Below are 17,394 nucleotides of genomic sequence, written 5' to 3'. Positions count from 1 at the left end.
AAGTGTTTATACCTCCCTTAACCTAGTTGTGCTCAATCCTCACTTGAGATAGTAGTGTTGAATTTTCTAATGTATGAGAGGGGACAAACCAATGAATATGCCCTAGGATAACAATAAGAATCCAAGGTTAGAACAAAAACAACATGAGATCCCTATTGAGGCATTGGGGGAGATAAGCAGAACCAATGCAAGAGCATGGAAGAGGAGTAAGGAAGTTATACCATATTTCGATCATAATCCATGCGTGTGACTATAAGATATTATTAAGGAATATGAATCAAAAGGTTTAAGAAACTTTACAAAGAAATGAAAGGGAACAACCTCTAAGGTGTAAATGAGCCTTAGGTTAGTTGTTGGATATAGTTATTTGCATAGAAAGTCCATACCATGAGCTTTGATGGAAAATTAAAAGTTTGATATCCTTTACCATAGGTATTTTCCCTAAATCACGCCCTTGTTCTATGATTCATATTTACAATTTCAATACAACCTAGGAAACCCATGACTCTTTTGGTGCCAAAATACTAGGAAAGGATAAGGAAAATTTTCTTGAGACACCATTAAGAAACAAACCAAAAAATAATTGGATTCTTAATGACCTAAAATAAGCATCCAAATAAATTTTGGCCAAGAAAGAGGCTTGAAGCCCTAAAGTGATCCCATAACATATGCAAGTCACGACTCATGATACAACCCAGAAAACTTTGAACTCACTTGAAAAGGGGGTCACTTAGTATAAAATGTTCAAAACACGCGTGTTCATGGACATATAAACTTTAGCTTAGTTTCAAAAATTACCACATAATCATTTTATTTGTATAGTCCTTAGTAGTAAATTGACTTGTAGTTATTAATAGTCCCTTATGCGGAATTTTACCATTTTTTTTCACAAAAAATGCATATCATTAATAAAAGGTTATTTTATGATATAATATTAAACTTTCCTACCCCAATTATTTACCATTCTACCATATATCTATTAATACAACTGAATGCTCCTTATACAAGCTCACACTGGTGTTTTTTGGATATCTAGGGTGACCCCTGTGCTAACATGGTAACAAAAGAGTGGGAAGGGGTAGGGGAGATTTGACTAAGTAGACCCCCAAACTGAGAATTATCCTCGCTAAAAGGGAAGAAAGGGACTTCACTCTTTATTAATATCAAACCTTTAAGGTAGAGTAACACCTTATAATTGATCTTTCTAGGGAAGGAATCCACTCATATTCACTTGCCTCTTCAAGGAAGCAACCTTCTAAGGAGCTAAGCTCAATTACAATATTTTTCCACACACTATCTCATAAGTTTTGGATCCTTTGAATCTCAATTTCTAACCCTTCATTTATATAAACCTCCTCCCTTTTTGGGCTCCCCTAATCTAATTATTTATCCCTCTTTCTATTTAACCTAGTTTGACACACTCTTTACAATGATTCAAAATGTTTCAATTGTCCCTAAAAATGAGTGGAGTGGACTTTCACATACTTTACACAATTAATCCAAAAGCAAAAATATAAGATATCATTTTTAAACTTCCCAAAAAAACTTTTCCAAAAATGTAAAACATTATTTCGTGAGATTTAATAAAAAAATATATAATTATAATATCCTTTAAATGCATCTAATATATTCACATAAATGGAATTTAAAGCATTTATTATAAATTATTTTTAAAATATAATGGACTCTAACCCTCTCCTTTTTAAAAGGGAGAACACCTATGAACCTATCATATTTACATTATATTTATAAAGCATTCATATGGTTTGTAAAAATCCTAAATGAAAAAATGAGGTGTAAAATTTTAACTAAAATTAATTATTAGTGGTTTGTTTCACTTAAAATGGCATGCTAGTAGTTTTTAAGGAGACAAACTTAAACTTTTAATTCTATTCGATGTCTTTGGGTCTTGCAGATAACTTGTTTCTTTATTCGTGAGAAAAATGACTTCCTAATTCATCAAAAATAGTTTGAAGACTAATTACAAAATAAAAAGTTGATTTACTATTTCAAAATAGCTAATTTCCATTGTGGCCATTGTTAAGGCTACCTTTAATAAAATCATGCATTTTTCAATAACATATAAACTCAATCTCACGTATGAAATCATACACTATTATAAATTATAATATAACTATACATCAAAAATTTATATAAATTATTGATGATGATGGTTAATGTCTGCTGAGACCAAACATTGGTATATCGGACCTAAAGAAACAAATTATTTATTTTGATTTAATATTTTATTCCTATGCTCAAAAAGCTTGGAGAGAAGCCTCCCGAGCTCACTATAATTTTGACATTGTAAAAGGCTAGGAAGGTCAGTATTGTAACAAAGATTGTGAAACTGAGATCTAATGTGGTTGTACACGGAGCACTCTAAGAGGAAGTGGTTTTCATCCTCGATGTTCCTATTCTCACATATATGGCAGATCCTTTCCATCCATGGCGTTTTAGGAACTGCCCAACGACCTGTTTCACTATGGAGCTCATGAGAATTTGTTCTAATCTTTGCTATATTAATTTTCTTCTTTGAGCTAGTTAAAATAGAGAGATACTTTTGGTCTTCTAGGGTGGGGTTGATGACTTTCTTATAATAACTTAATTTTATTTTAGCCTCTAAATATTTCTCACACCACATCTTTTCTTTGAACTTAAAAGTAACAATATCTTTAATGTTATTTATGTTTTGCAATGCATCATTCTCATTGATCTCCCAATAGTTTAACCAGGTCCTTGTGTCTTTATGCCACCCCCGATTGAGCCTTAGGTGGTTTTGGCTGGAATTTAAAGCTAGCTTAGGAAGTCTATGATTGTCTATGTTATTGAGTTTGTGCTTGTACAACAAAAACCTAATCATAGCTAGGCTCTCAATAGGGGAAATACCTGCTTCTATAAGGAGAATAGGATAGGGTGTATTACTTTTAATTTTCAAGTTATAAGTTATAAAATGCTTCTGGATTTGCTCCATCTTTCTCCATGATTCTCTGGAGATGCTTCTTTTTATCCCACATTACGAGGTTTATTGTTTTACAATTATTTTCAAGACCAAAATAAGCTTTCCACCCCCATTAATCCTTTTTCAATGCTATGGTTCCAATTGAGCTTGTGATGGACATCAATTCCTAGCTACTTGTAAGAATACACTTCCTCCAAGTTATTATTGTCATACATAAAATTAGCGTAAGTGTCCTTCTTGGATTCGATAATCATAACTTTTGTTTTGTCAGTGTTAACAGTCATACCCATGGTAGAGCAGAAATCCTTAAGAAGCCTGAGTTGCTTATCAAGATCAGATGGGCACCTTGCCAAAAGAACAATATCGTCAGCATAGAGAAGAAGGATGACGACTATCCCAGCTAAGATCGTGCCATCACATCCTTCTTCCTCTAAATAGCCTTCGAGCTTATCGATGTAAATGAACATATAATTATTATATAGTAAATAATAATTATCATAAACCAAGTATTTTCCAGATAAATCACATGGGAGTTTTGAGGTCCAATAACATATAAATTCAATCCCACTTATGAAATCATACACTATTATAAATTATAATATAACTATACATCAAAAATTTATATAAATTATTATAAAACATATAATTATTATATAGTAAATAATAATTATAATAAACCAAGTATTTTTCGGATAAATCACATGGGAGTTTTGAGATCAGCACATCGAGAGAACTATTTATTGTGATTATTGTGGTTCATCATCGAGACAGAGATAGATAGCCTTACCAAAAAAACAAAAAATGATAAAAATGCAACGATTAAATACAATCGACATAAAATAAATAATAAAATATATAAATAGAATATTAGAAAATAAAATCATCAAAATTAAAAATTGTGAAAATCTATAAAATTAGAATTAATGATAAAGTAACAAGGAACTAAAATTAGAAATTAATAATAAAAAAAATCAAAACATAAATTTATAAATTACTAGTAATATAATTTTAATTATTTTAATTATATATATAAATAAATATATAAAAATTAAAACAAAACAAATTTAAATCAATATTTTCCAAACTCAATAAATAAATCATTAAAAATTAAAAAGTATTCGATTATAAAATAGTTCAACAAAACAAAAAAATCAAAATATACAAATGATTTATATTAATCGTGTGTAATCATAAGCCACAGAAAAATAATTATAATACTGAATTAAGAAAGCCTACATTCAAAGAATAATTATCATTTTACAATTTGAGTGAGCATAGCCTAAAATCATATACTTTTTTCTTAAAAGTTTTTTTTATGGAGGTGAGTTTTTTCTCACAAATAAAAAAAATCTCATATACTAATTTGATATATGATTTAATCGAAAATTACTAAAATAATTAATTATATTACTTTTTTTAAATATAAATATTTTTATTTTATAATGATATAAAGTGAATAAACATTGTTATTTTATAACTATATTAATTAAATAAAAATAATAAAAATAATATTATTATTAATTTATTTTAATTAAAAATAAAAATAAAATAAAATGTAAAATATTATTTTTAAAATTCAATAAATAAAAATATATATATATATATATATATATATATATATAAATATATATAATTTATGTGCATTTGGGATATAGATTAATTGATAATGGCCATGGAAATAAAGTCAAACTTTTTAGGTTTAAATCTTGTGTTATTTCCCATTTAAAGTAAGAAAATTAAACATGGTGAAAATATAGTCTTACTAAACTTACAATAAAAATAAATACATATAATTTAATATTTTTTTTTTTTTCTGAATAAGACTAATTCTATTAAGAAAAGAAATATGGTACAATCAGAGCTTTCAGAGAAGCGAAGCTAAAGAGCAAGGGAGCCGGAAATGATATGATATCAACCTCGGTCCCAAAGAGCAACCACGGCATAAGCAAAAGATGACAGAGAGGACAGAAGGAACGAGCTGGTCTAGGGAGTCTACCCAGCATGGGCAGAATCTTCCAATCTACCTTTTTTGCCTTTCTTTTTACTGACTTTGACCCAACCATTTTGATCTGGCTGGACCAAAACTACTTGCAGATTGTTCTATGCTAAAGGAGGAGACTCCTTGTCTGAATCAGAAGGCGAAGACTCATGTGAACGTTTCTGAGATAACAGAGGCGCAGAATGATCCTCGGCGCGGGCTGAGGGTGCGTCCTTCGGTTGCTCCAAATTCTCCTCTTCCACTTCAATGTCCTCCTCATCAGAGCTAGAGGACTCTATGTCATCCATAGGGGGTATATCACAAGGTTTCCAACTCTTGGATTTGGATTTGCGAGTGATATTCTTCTTTTTGTCGAAGAACGATGCACATGAGTTCTGGAGATGCCCCGTCTGATGGCAATGGCGACACCTGAAGGCTGTGTTCTCATAGTCCAAAGTTTGCGTCCAATGGAAGTCCCCGACTTTGAGGATGATCTGATCTGGCAACCCTTTACTAATGTCTATTTCTGCACAAATTCTGCCAAAGGTATATATTCCTTTCGCCACCCTTGAGGTATCTGTAGCCAGGTGGCGCCCTAGGGTGTCCCCGATTCCTTGAAAGACAGCAAAATGCCATAGATGCGCAGGGAGATTTGGAAGCCTGACCCAGATAGGAAGCTTGGTGATGACTGCAGTGGAGGGGTCAAAGTCTGGAAACCAGGGGGAGAGGAAGAGTCCAGCTGATCCCCAGAACCAGGGGCCTCCCGTTAAGGCTTTCTGGTAATCTTCGTTGAAGGCGAAGGCTACAATAAAGAAGCCTTTCGAGCAGAGGAAGACTTTGCAGTTGTTGGTCCAATTGGAATGGATCCACTGGTATAGATCAGCCGTGCGGGGCCATAGGCCATTAAATCTGCAAATGAGGGCTGTTTCTGCAAATGTCTGGTATTGATCATCCAGAGATGGATGAGAGATTTCAATGGCAGGGGTTTCCTCCATTTTGTCCACCAGGAAAGGTTTGGGAGCCTCGGCAGATTGGGCAGACTTCTTGGCAGGTTGTGCATGTACTGCATCTTTGTAGGAAAAATCTTTGGAGGTAGAGGATTGCCCAATTGCACCTCCTCTTAGTCGAAGTGATAGGATCACTGTGGCATTTCTTTCAATATTATAAAAAGAAAGAGGCAGATTGTTATCAAGCTGCTTACCTGCAAAGAGGAGCCGCAGAAGGGAGGAAGGGATCCCCAACCTCTGTTCGAGTATCTTTAAGAGATGGCGCACTGTGAAAGACGGTTGGACCCCAAGGAGCAGGGTTTTGCCTGTCAGAAGAGTTATTTGAATCTGAAAATTCGCTTACTGGAGATGAATAGGATCTCGGCTGCCTGAATGAGGAGTCGAGGTTGAAACAGTGAAATTGGGGGACTGCAGAGCCAGCTCCAGATCCTGGCAATACTGCTGCTGCATGTGGAAGAGTGCGGAAGTTGCCAGGGGTATTTCGTCAAACACTTGCCGCGCATAGGGAGGGGATTTCTCCTCTGCAAGCAAATCCTGCCTTTCAGATCCCGGACAGAACGCACGCTTTTTGCACAGCGATGAGGAGGTAAAGCGTTCAAGTCTCGCCCACACCCTCTTCCTGTCGTCGTTCCACTTCAACCTGGCCTGCCGATGCACCCCATCGTCCACCCAGATCTTCAAGTGGAGGTGCGGCAGATTCCTATAGCGCCCATGATTAAAGATCATGCTCCCCGGTTGCAACCCTTCGCTTCTCAGAGCCCTCGCGCCCACCCTCCACAGGCAGTACAGCTCCTCGTCTTCCAAAGCCCCCATTGTCTCCACATGCCGGACCGGCGTCACTATGAAGCCCGCCCTCGCTTTGGCGTCCATGGAGCACTGAACATACGGCTGGTCTTCGCTGAATTCGGCCAGCACACATTCCCCCACGAGAACCGAACCCTCGACGCCAGGGAACTGAAGGGCATCGCCATGGCAGGAAATGCAGGAGCCCGGCTCTATTTTCTCGGGACCCTCCCTGTCTTCGCCGTAGAAAACGTGTATAACGAAGTCGGCCCTGGGTTTCGAGCCCTTGACCTTGAGGTGATAGTCGCGGATCCCTCTTGCCTGCTCGATGTGGTTGATGACTTCCCTGAAGAAGCCGATGACCGTCTCCTTCGGCGTGGTTTCCATGAAGTCACAGAAGGTGTGCCAGCTGAAGAAATTGGTGATCTCGGCCTATGCAGAACTACATATAATTTAATATTCATATACATACACTTTAAAATATTGATTATAAATTAACTTTAAAATATTGATTATAAATTGTTTTTAAGATTCTCCCAGCTACAACAAAAACACATATAATGGACTATTTTAAAGAAACCCTCTTACATATCTATATTTAAAACGTATTCACGAAACCAAAAAAAGTGGTGTAAATCAAATGGCCTAGATTTTGCTTAAAATTACGCCACAAAAAATGTCGTCAAACTATGTCTTTGAAAAATATCTAAACTCCATTGTCAAACTACGTCGAAGATGAACACATCCTTCGCCAAATATCCTATCTAATCTATAAACTTTCACAACAAAATCATTATTGAGAGACAAGTTTATTTTTCATAAACAAAGATATTTCAACACCAATATAATGTTAAATTTAATTAAATTTAATTATTAATAATTACATTAAAAATATTGAAAATTACTAAATAAAATATACCTAGATTATAATCTTTTTCTTTTATCTCTTAAATTATAATATTATTCATTTAACCCTTAAATTATAATATTTTTCATTTAAGTACATAAATATTAAATATATTGTCAAGTCAATCCAATTATCATTCACCATAAATGTAACAAGTATAGTTTAATTATGAGAATAATAGTATATTTTTAAATATAATATGATTATCACACTTATTATAATTATGTCGATAGGTATGTAGTAGTATTTAAAGATTAAGATTTATCTCAAAAATAATTATGTTCTTTCTAACTTTTTAATTAAATTAATTAATTTAAAAAATGTTATATAAACCTAAATTATGAATTTTAATGGTATTTTAAACAAATCTATTTATAAATTAAAACATTTTCATATAAAGTTAAATTTTCATAATTAAAAATCTACACACTTTTGATCCATATATTTGTGTATTTCATTGATATATATATGTGAACACAATTTTAATTTATATATTATTTTTTTTAATAAATAATATTAATAATAATTTAAAATAAAGTTATAATTAATTAATTTTTATGTTTCTATTTGTGTGTAGGTTTCCATAGTCAATCATCATATTGGACTAGTATCTTTGGAGTAATACTATGTAATCTTTGTGAAAGGTGAGACATAAATTTACCCATCATCAAGGACATAAATTTGAGTTGAAAGATGAGAAGAGAGAGACTAAAGATAAATAAGATCATTTGTGAATAAACTTTGAGTATCCAATGGAATCGAGAAGTGAACTAAGAAGAGTCAATAGGGTGAAATTTTTTGGGAAGAAAGTTGAAAAACGAAAAATTAAATAATTATTAAATAAAAACACTATTAATAATTATAATATATGATTCAAAGAGTTGAGATAAATAATATAATTGATAATTGATAATAAAAAATAAATAATTATTAATTATAAATTATAAATGACTAAATAATAAATTTGAAGGATGTGAGAAAGGGATAGCTTAAAAATTTTAATTAAAAAGAGCCTGATTTAAAAGTAAATATTAAAAATTTTAATTAGAAAGAGGGTTACTAATGATAATAAAAATGGGAGAATAACTAATAAAAGATGAAACAAGACTAGCAAGGCGGGAAATAATATTCTAAGGGGAGGGGATAAGTATTATTATAATTGAAGAAAAAAAGGGATAAGAATTATTATAATTTTAGGAAAAAAAAGGAGCATAATAATTATTTTAATAAAAAATAAATGAAAACAAGGAGAAGAGGTTGGAGGCGTGAAAGAAACAAAGTTGGAGGGAAGGAGAAAAGAGACTAAGGAAGACTAGGATGTAAAGGAGAGAAGATGGGTCGTGGGTTTCCACAAAATTTTGAGCATGTAACCAACATCTTGGTTGAAGTTGTTGGGATTCTTCTCAATTTCAGGGCTTCCCTAATGATTCTAGTGGAGTGGAAGGGGTTAGGGGCCAACACCACCCTCTTTACTAACAAAGATGTCTATTATGAACAATCTAAAGGCATTGCTATGGGATCATCCCTTTCCCCCATTGTAGCCAATACATTTTATGGAGCATTTTGCAACCATTGGCCTTGGAAGTTACCACATGAAGCCCAAGTGTTAGTTTCTCTTTGTAGATGATACCTTCATAATCCGACCCTTAATGCATTTCTAACCTACCTCAATCAAATTTCGCCCTGCATCCAATTCACTATGGAATTGGAAGCTAACCATGCCCTTCCCTTTCTTGATGTTCCTATCTTGCATCTTCCTGATGGATCTCTAATCAACTAGGTCTATAGAAAAAAGACACGCATTGATGAATACCTCCACGCCTAATCCCACCACCTTCCTACCCAAAAATATGTTTTTCTAAAAACCCTAATTACTTGAGTCATTTGTTCTCATCCTCAAGCCTTTGCAAGGAAAAGGCCCATATAACAAAATCCCTCGAGACTAATGGTTATTCATCTTCTCATATCAATAAGGCCTTTCACATTGCCCTCCACCCTAAACCTAAATCCTATTCCAATGATCAACTCCTTACCAAAATATCTATCCCCTAAATTCAAGGAGTTACAAACCTTTTATCTAAAAGTCTTTAAAAAAAGAATATCCAAATCTTATTCAAACCTCATAAAACCCTAGCCAACTCTTCAGATCTGCCAAAGACAAAGTTGACCCTATGCTCAGACTAGGAGTTTATCTGATACCCTGATCCTGCAAAAAGCCTTACATGGAGAAAACCAGAAATGCAATGCAAGCAAAAGGTCAGTTTTATTCTGTTTTCTCCTTATCTGTTCTAAGCTTTTATGGAAAAAATGATTGAGGACGAATTGCAGTAGTATTGATAGTCCTCTGGTTTTTTTTTTCATATTAAGCATTGTCGTAGATCTGTTTCTGCTTATACAATGCTGAAGTCTTTATTTGCCAAGATAAAGAACTCAATTGTCTTCTATAGTCCATGTACTGATTTTCGTATTAGAATTGGGAAGTGGTGGTGTGTTTTCCAGCTTGTCTGTTGCTGTGTCGATTGTCATGAACATTCTCCCGCATAGCAGCTTCCGTTTTCCTGAAAGGCTGTAAACCAGGGTTGCCTGAAAACCAGTGAAATCCCTGGTATTTCCTTATCTTTTCGGTGACCTGAAAAATTCAAATTTTCTCGGGTCTGCACTAGCCTTAATTACGTCTGTATCTATCTCCAGCTCTTGCAATCTATCCTTAACTGGCATAGTACGTATAATCTCTTCCAATTTAGGATTGATGCTGTCTCGGGGAAGGGAAAGTCCTTTTATATCATATCAACTAGAAGATTTTTCCAAATTGTCAGTCCCCACCTCCTTTTCCTATTTCTGGAGTCTTCTACCTTGCTGATCCCGAGTCCTCATCATTCTGGATCCTTTAATTTTTCCCTGTCCGACACATCCTCTTGTCAGGATCGGATCTACGGTGCTGATCTCCTCGGTCTATTCTATTATTCGCTTTTCTCTCCAGGTGTTATTTCATCCAGGGATTATTATCAGAACAGTCTTTTCTATTTATGGCCTTTCCCTCCAGGCTTTATTATATCCGGGGATCATATCAAGGAAGGTAATTAAATAGGAGCTTGATCTCTTGTTTTGGTACAAGTGGCTGACGGCATCAACACTTGCCGGCATTAGTGCTCACCCACTCCCATTAATAGCATGGATGACTCGGACTCTTCAGCCACGCGAGCGCTTGTACAGGCTGCTATTCAAGCCGAGGAGGATCGGAAAAAGCAACCAAGCCTTACAGGCTGGCAAGCCACAGTGGAGGACATGATTATTAAGCCAGCTTGCAGAGAGACTCATAAACCTAAAAAGGCTTTCTCTAAAATAGCCGAATCCCCATCTTCTTTCTTTAACAAAGCTAAGAATCCTGTCAAGACCGACCCTCCTCCGAAAGCCATATGCTTGGATGGAGCCACCCTTACAGAAAGAATTGATAGCCTAAAGAAATTTTCGCTGGTTGGGAAGTGGCAATTTCCTGAGATGGATGATCAGGACATGCGTAAATGGCTAACGGACAAGTGGGCTCCCCTGATTGGGTATACTCCTATCATTTCCCGCCTCATGAAGGAATGGTATTCCTTCCACTTCCTGAAAGACTCTGATTTAGATATTATTTTAAAAAATCCCTGGGTTTATGGAAGAAGCTTCTTAGCTCTATCTCGCTGGTACATAGGCTTTGATCCTTTAAAGAACACTCCTTCCAATTGTCTGATTTGGGTGAAACTACCAAACTTACCCTTGGAACTATGGTCGGAAGAATCTCTTTCAAAAATAGGAAACTCGATAGGCAAGTTTGTCTATGTTGACCCCTGGTGTAGAGGAGAGAAAGACAAGAGAATTGCCTGGGTCCTAATTGAAAAGCCGTATAAAGGTGGTTATCCAGATCACTTGGAGATTGTATGGGGAAATAGTAAAATCCAGCAAAGGCTAGACTTCTGGGGAATCCCCTTTAGGTGCTCTTTATGTCATAAGACAGGCCACTTGATCAGGAATTGCAGTCATCGTTTCTCTCAAAAATTCAGGAAATCTAACATCAGGCGGGTCAGGCAATCTAAGTCTGAGTATTCCCGGGAAGAGGATATTCGGGTCATCGGAAAGCAGGTTCATCAAAATATGCCGATTCTTGCTCAGAATATGGCCCATAAGTCTCAGCCTTTAGATCCTTCTTCAGAGCCGGATCTTTACTGCTCCTATAGAGACTCACAAGACCGCTTAGATTCAATCATCTCGCCCCCATTATGCTCTCAAATTCCTGAACCTCGAGAGGATATTCCGGTTCCTCCTCCTCCTGATATGAATCAAAAATATTTCGTCGTAGGTTCTCTTCCCATTCAGATTTCATCCTCCACTCCGTCTCCTGTCAAACATTGTCATGCTGATTCGAAGGGCAAGGAACCTATCCAGACTCAAGAATATGACCCTCGTCATAGTCTTTCCCCGGGCAATGTTTCCCCTGATTCTCTGGTTAATAATTTTGACAGTGATATTGATTGTCTCCTCAATAGAACCTCGCTGGAACTTGAGCCACTCACCATTCACAAACCGTCCAGCCCGCCCCATCCTTTCATTAGTCCACAATCCGCAAAAAATATTACTGTCAAGAAGAAAACAAAGGGGGGTAGTCGTCATTTTAGAGGGAGAATTGTAGCTTCTAAGCATGATGTGAGAAATTTCCCCTTAGTGGAAGTCCCTATTCTGGATTCACCTGAGTTTCGGCCCCTTAGAGCATGCGAGGCCGGTGAGTCATCAAAATGACATTCCTTGTCTCTATGAACATCAAGAGATTGGGCGTAGCCCCCAAATTCAATGCGCTAAAGGATGTTTTCTACATGGCCCATCCAAAGATCATATTCATACAGGAGACCATGCATCCCAGCTTTGCATCCATAGTTTACTTTAGAAAAATGTTCCCCACGTGGCATATGGTGGCAACTGAAGCAAACGGTCAGTCGGGTGGTCTAGTGGTTCTGTGGGATCCAGCCTGGATTATGGCAAAAGCCTACAAATGCTGTGCTGGGATCTTAATCCATGCATCAATCAGGGGTCAATCTTGTTCTCTCAACTTGTTGAATATCTATGCTCCATATAAAAACAGACTTCCTTTTTGGGAAAAGCTTTTCGAATCACACATTCTAGAGGTTGAATCGTTGCTATTAGCTGGCGATTTTAACTTGACTCTTAGTTCTGATGAATGCTGGGGGAATTGCAGGAAAATTGACTCTCTGGCTGAGAGAATAAAGAAGGAATTACTCTACAGGGACTTGGCGGACATTGCTCCTGACAAAATGATGCCGACTTGGGACAACTGCAGGACTGGGCAGGCATACATAGCCAAGAGAATTGACAGAGTCATTATACATGCTAGTATTATTGGAATTCTGGGTATGCCTGTATTATCAATCGGGAAAGATCATTCATCCGATCACAGGCCTATCCTTCTTTCCTGGCACGGGAACATAAACAGAGCCGGATACCCTTTTAAATTCAATAGAATACACTTGGAGGACCAGTCTTTTAATGAAGTCATATCAGGGAATTGGAAGCACATACAGGAGTCCGAAATGGCTCCTTTCATGCCATTTTGCGAAAAGTTAAACAGATTGAAAGCAGTCTCGAAAGAGTGGCAAAAAAATAAAAAGAAGATGGATAAAGAGGAATTAAACTGCATCCGCAAGGAACTGGACTCCCTCTGTGAGTTGTCAGACCCCAATTACCTTTCCTTTGATATGAAGAACATGATTAGAAAGCTGGAAAAAAGGAAAAATATGATCCTTCTAAAAGAGGAGGAATCATGGCGTCTCAAGAGCAGAGCCATCTGGCTAAAAGCAGGAGACAGAAATACTAAGTTCTTCCACAAATTCGCAAGCGCAAGAAGGGAAATTAATTCTATCCAGAGCATAAGAGATGATCAGGGAAATATAATCATATCTCAGGATCAGATCACGACGGAGGCAGTGCGGTATTTTCAAAATCAATACAGAAGAAGGGAGGTTATCTTCCAAGACGCCCTTTGGGGTGTAGAGCTGGTGCCTGAAATGTTTAATGATGCTGCAAATGAAGACTTCATAAAGCCTATCTCTGAAGATGAACTTCTAAAGGCCATTAAATCCTTCAAAAAGGATAAAAGCCCGGGGCCTGATGGTTGGCCAATAGAATTTTTCCTTCATTTCTTTGACCTCTTCAAATCGGATCTGCTGCGCATGGTTGATGCTTCCCGGATGGCTGGAAACATTCACTCAGCAACCACCTCAACCTTCATCGCGCTTATTCCAAAGAAGCATAGGACTGAATCCTTTCAGGATTTTCGGCCAATCTCTTTATGTAACATCATGTTCAAAATTATATCAAAAATTGTTGCGGAGAGAATGAAGCCTCTACTAAACTCCTATATCACCAGAGACCAACATGCTTTTTTAAAGGGCAGATTCATCTTGGACGCGGTCGCCATGACCCAAGAAAGTCTTTTTACAATGATATCAAAGAATTTGGATGCGGCAATCCTCAAGATTGACTTGCAAAAAGCTTATGATTGTGTCGATTGGGGCTTTCTGAGAATCCTGTTGGCGAAGATTGGACTAAAATCCCAAGGTGTTAATTGGGTCATGTCTTGTGTGGAGAATGTAAAATATTCGGTGATCGTGAATGGAATCCCCTCGGTCTTTTTTCAAGCTGAGAGGGGACTCCGACAGGGATGTCCCCTTTCCCCATTGCTATTCATACTGGTGATGAACTCTCTTAGTCTCCAGATTAACAAAGTTGTCGCGGATAAGAGATGTCTTCCGGTTAAGATCTGTAAGAACATCTCCATCTCACATAATCTTTTTGTTGATGATGTTCTCATCTTTGCTATGCTCTGCAGGGCCTCCTGGGCTTGCATAAATGACATTCTCTCAAGATTCCAGAAGGCTACAGGTCTGTTTATAAATAAGGAAAAATCTTTCTTGTTTCACAATGATGTAAAGCTGGATATTGTTCATTGGATATCAGACCTGATGGGTATAGCTCCATATTCAATTCATCACGGGTTCAAATACCTGGGCTTCTCATTAAAGGCAAAAGGATATTCTATTAGGGATTGGCAATGGCTACTGGATAGGTTTTACAAGGAGATTGCACGATGGGAATATAAATTCCTCTCACTTGCTGGCAGACTTATATTAGCTCAGTCTGTCCTCTGTCAATTATCAGTCTACTGGACTCACATTTTCTATCTTCCCAGCAGTATTATAAAGCAGATGAACAGGTTGATTGCTAACTTTCTTTGGGGAGGTCATGCATATCAGTGTAAAATTCATCTCGTCAAGATGGCCTCCATCTCTATTCCAAAAAGTATGGGTGGATGGGGCTTGAAAAACATTCGCACCTTTGGAAATGCTCTTCTCTGCAAGTCTCTCTACAGAGGAATATATGGGGATGGGCCGTGGAGCAGGCTCGTAAAGACTAAATATCTGAAGGGAAAGACCGTAGACTTTTGGTACAGGAAGCGGATCCTTGGCACCAGAAGCGGCTCGATGATATGGCAAAGCCTGAGAAAAGTCCATCCATTTTTCATAAAAAAATTTTGCTGGACCTTATATTCTGGATCTAACATTTTTATTGCTTTTGACTCTATTTCATCTGGCCGGGGGTTCACATTTCCTCATCCACTATTATATAATCTTCATAGGCTGGGAGTTTTTATGTGGGATAAGTTGATCAAGGGATGGTTTGGTGCCTCTCCGATTTGGAAGGATGGGGAGGAGCTACATTTACCTCGTCAGATGCTTCCTCTCTGGCTGATGGTAAAAGCGAGACTTGATTGTTTGGGGATCTCTCGAATGGGCACAAATGATAGTCTGGTATGGTCTATCCATAAACCTGTGAGCGTCAAGAACATTTATGCTGACATGATTTCTGTCGTTGCTGGAAATCCTCCTCCGTTTTTTCCTCCATGTTTTTGGAAAGTTGTATGCCCGATGAAGATGATCATTTTCTCCTGGTTGCTATTTCGGAACAAAAATCTCACATGGGAGATTCTACAAAGGAGAAGTTGGCAAGGTCCAAGTATATGCTCCATGTGCCTCAAAGCCTCGGAATCAAACTTGCACATGTTCTTTCAGTGCCCTACGTCCCTCATAATTTGGTATGAATTGTCTACATATTTTGTTTTCCCTCACATCATTTTTTCTTCTGTTTAGGAAGGTTTTCTTTGGTGGAGTAGACAATCCCCCTCTTGGGGATCACTATTCATTATCACTTACCGGTATCTGTAGAACTGGAGGAATGCGCACATTTTCCAAGACTCTAAGGAACCTCTCCAGGCTATTCTTCATCGTATATTGGCTTGCTATGATTCCTATCACCAAATTTTCACTATATCAACATGTGATCCCATCTGATGCCGCGAGATTGTGGTTCTGTATGAGGTTTCTGCCTTTCAGATTGTCATTAACCTTTTTGTTTGGATCCTCTTCACATAGGCAGGGCGTATCTGCCCCCTCCTTATATGTTTTTGAATGAATCTCCTTTTTGGTGCAGCCTTGTAAATTTTTGACACATCTCCATCAAGCTTCTTGATCAACTGATCCTGGAGATGTATTATAGATTGTCTCTGCTCTCTTTCATGAGCATTTCTGAACTGGTCTGACATAATGTTTTTTGCTAAGGATGATAGACATTATCTGCATGTATGGGAATCTGTCTACATTTTTATGAAGAGGTCTGGGCATATCCATGCCAAATCGGTCATCTTGAATTATGTATTGAAGATCTTTATATACTCTTAATATAAAGCTATGCTATTTTTTTTTCCTCTGAGAAAGTAGCTTTCTTCACTTTTAAGTGTTATTCATTTTTCCATTTTAAGCAAATTCAACCTTTCCAATAAATGTTTTAAAAATACATGGAAATAATTTGTTGACCAACTCAAATAAATTATTTTTAATATATACATATATTACTAATTTTGAAAAAATAATAAAGAATTTTTAAACATATATAGTAATGAAAAAATAATAAAGAATTTTTAAATATATATATAGTAATTTTGAAAAAAATAATAAAGAAAAATGGTTTTAAAAGAGTTAAATTTTTCATTTTTAAACAAACAAAACATTTCTATTACATTTCTTTAGATGCGCACACAGACCTTGATTTCGAAAAAATAAGCACTCACAGACAATAATTTGAAAAATAAAACTAACATGCAGTTTGATAAAGAAAGGTAATTTTGAGAAAGGATGGAAGCCTCATAGAGAATTTACGTGAATAAATTTTATTTTATTGAAGAATGAACATGCCAATGCAGAAATCAATCAAAGTTGTTCAATACAAGAGGCCGAAAATTGTTCAGGTTTGTTTCTTGAAAACATAACTGAATCAAAATCGTTAAGGTTTGTTGGTTGAATTTCCGCACTGCTATTTACTCTTACCTGTTCATTTGTCCAGAGAGCATGCAAGTTTCTTATAAGTTTCGCTATTATGGATTTCAATGAGAAATCACACTGAATCCTTATTGCTTATTCTATAATCTATATTCATTTAGCGAGAAATTGAGAAGAGCTCTGGCGAAATATAGAAAACTACAACACAAGCAATAATTGTGGTTCTTTCATGTACCTTCATCCCTCCATAATGGACTTGATTATGAAGTTGACGCAATCATTTGCAAAAATTTCCAAATATGCATATGATCCGAAAATCAAATTAAAATATTATTAATTGTGAGCTGTGATAGTTCACCATCTAGATCAAATTAAAT

Source organism: Pinus tabuliformis, chromosome 1_1, assembly GCF_031772625.1.
Source record: "Pinus tabuliformis cultivar Carrire ecotype Pingquan chromosome 1_1, CPIR1, whole genome shotgun sequence".
Lineage (NCBI taxonomy): Eukaryota > Viridiplantae > Streptophyta > Pinopsida > Pinales > Pinaceae > Pinus > Pinus tabuliformis.
The sequence above is the reverse complement of the archived record's forward strand: the minus strand, read 5'-3'. Positions refer to the sequence as shown.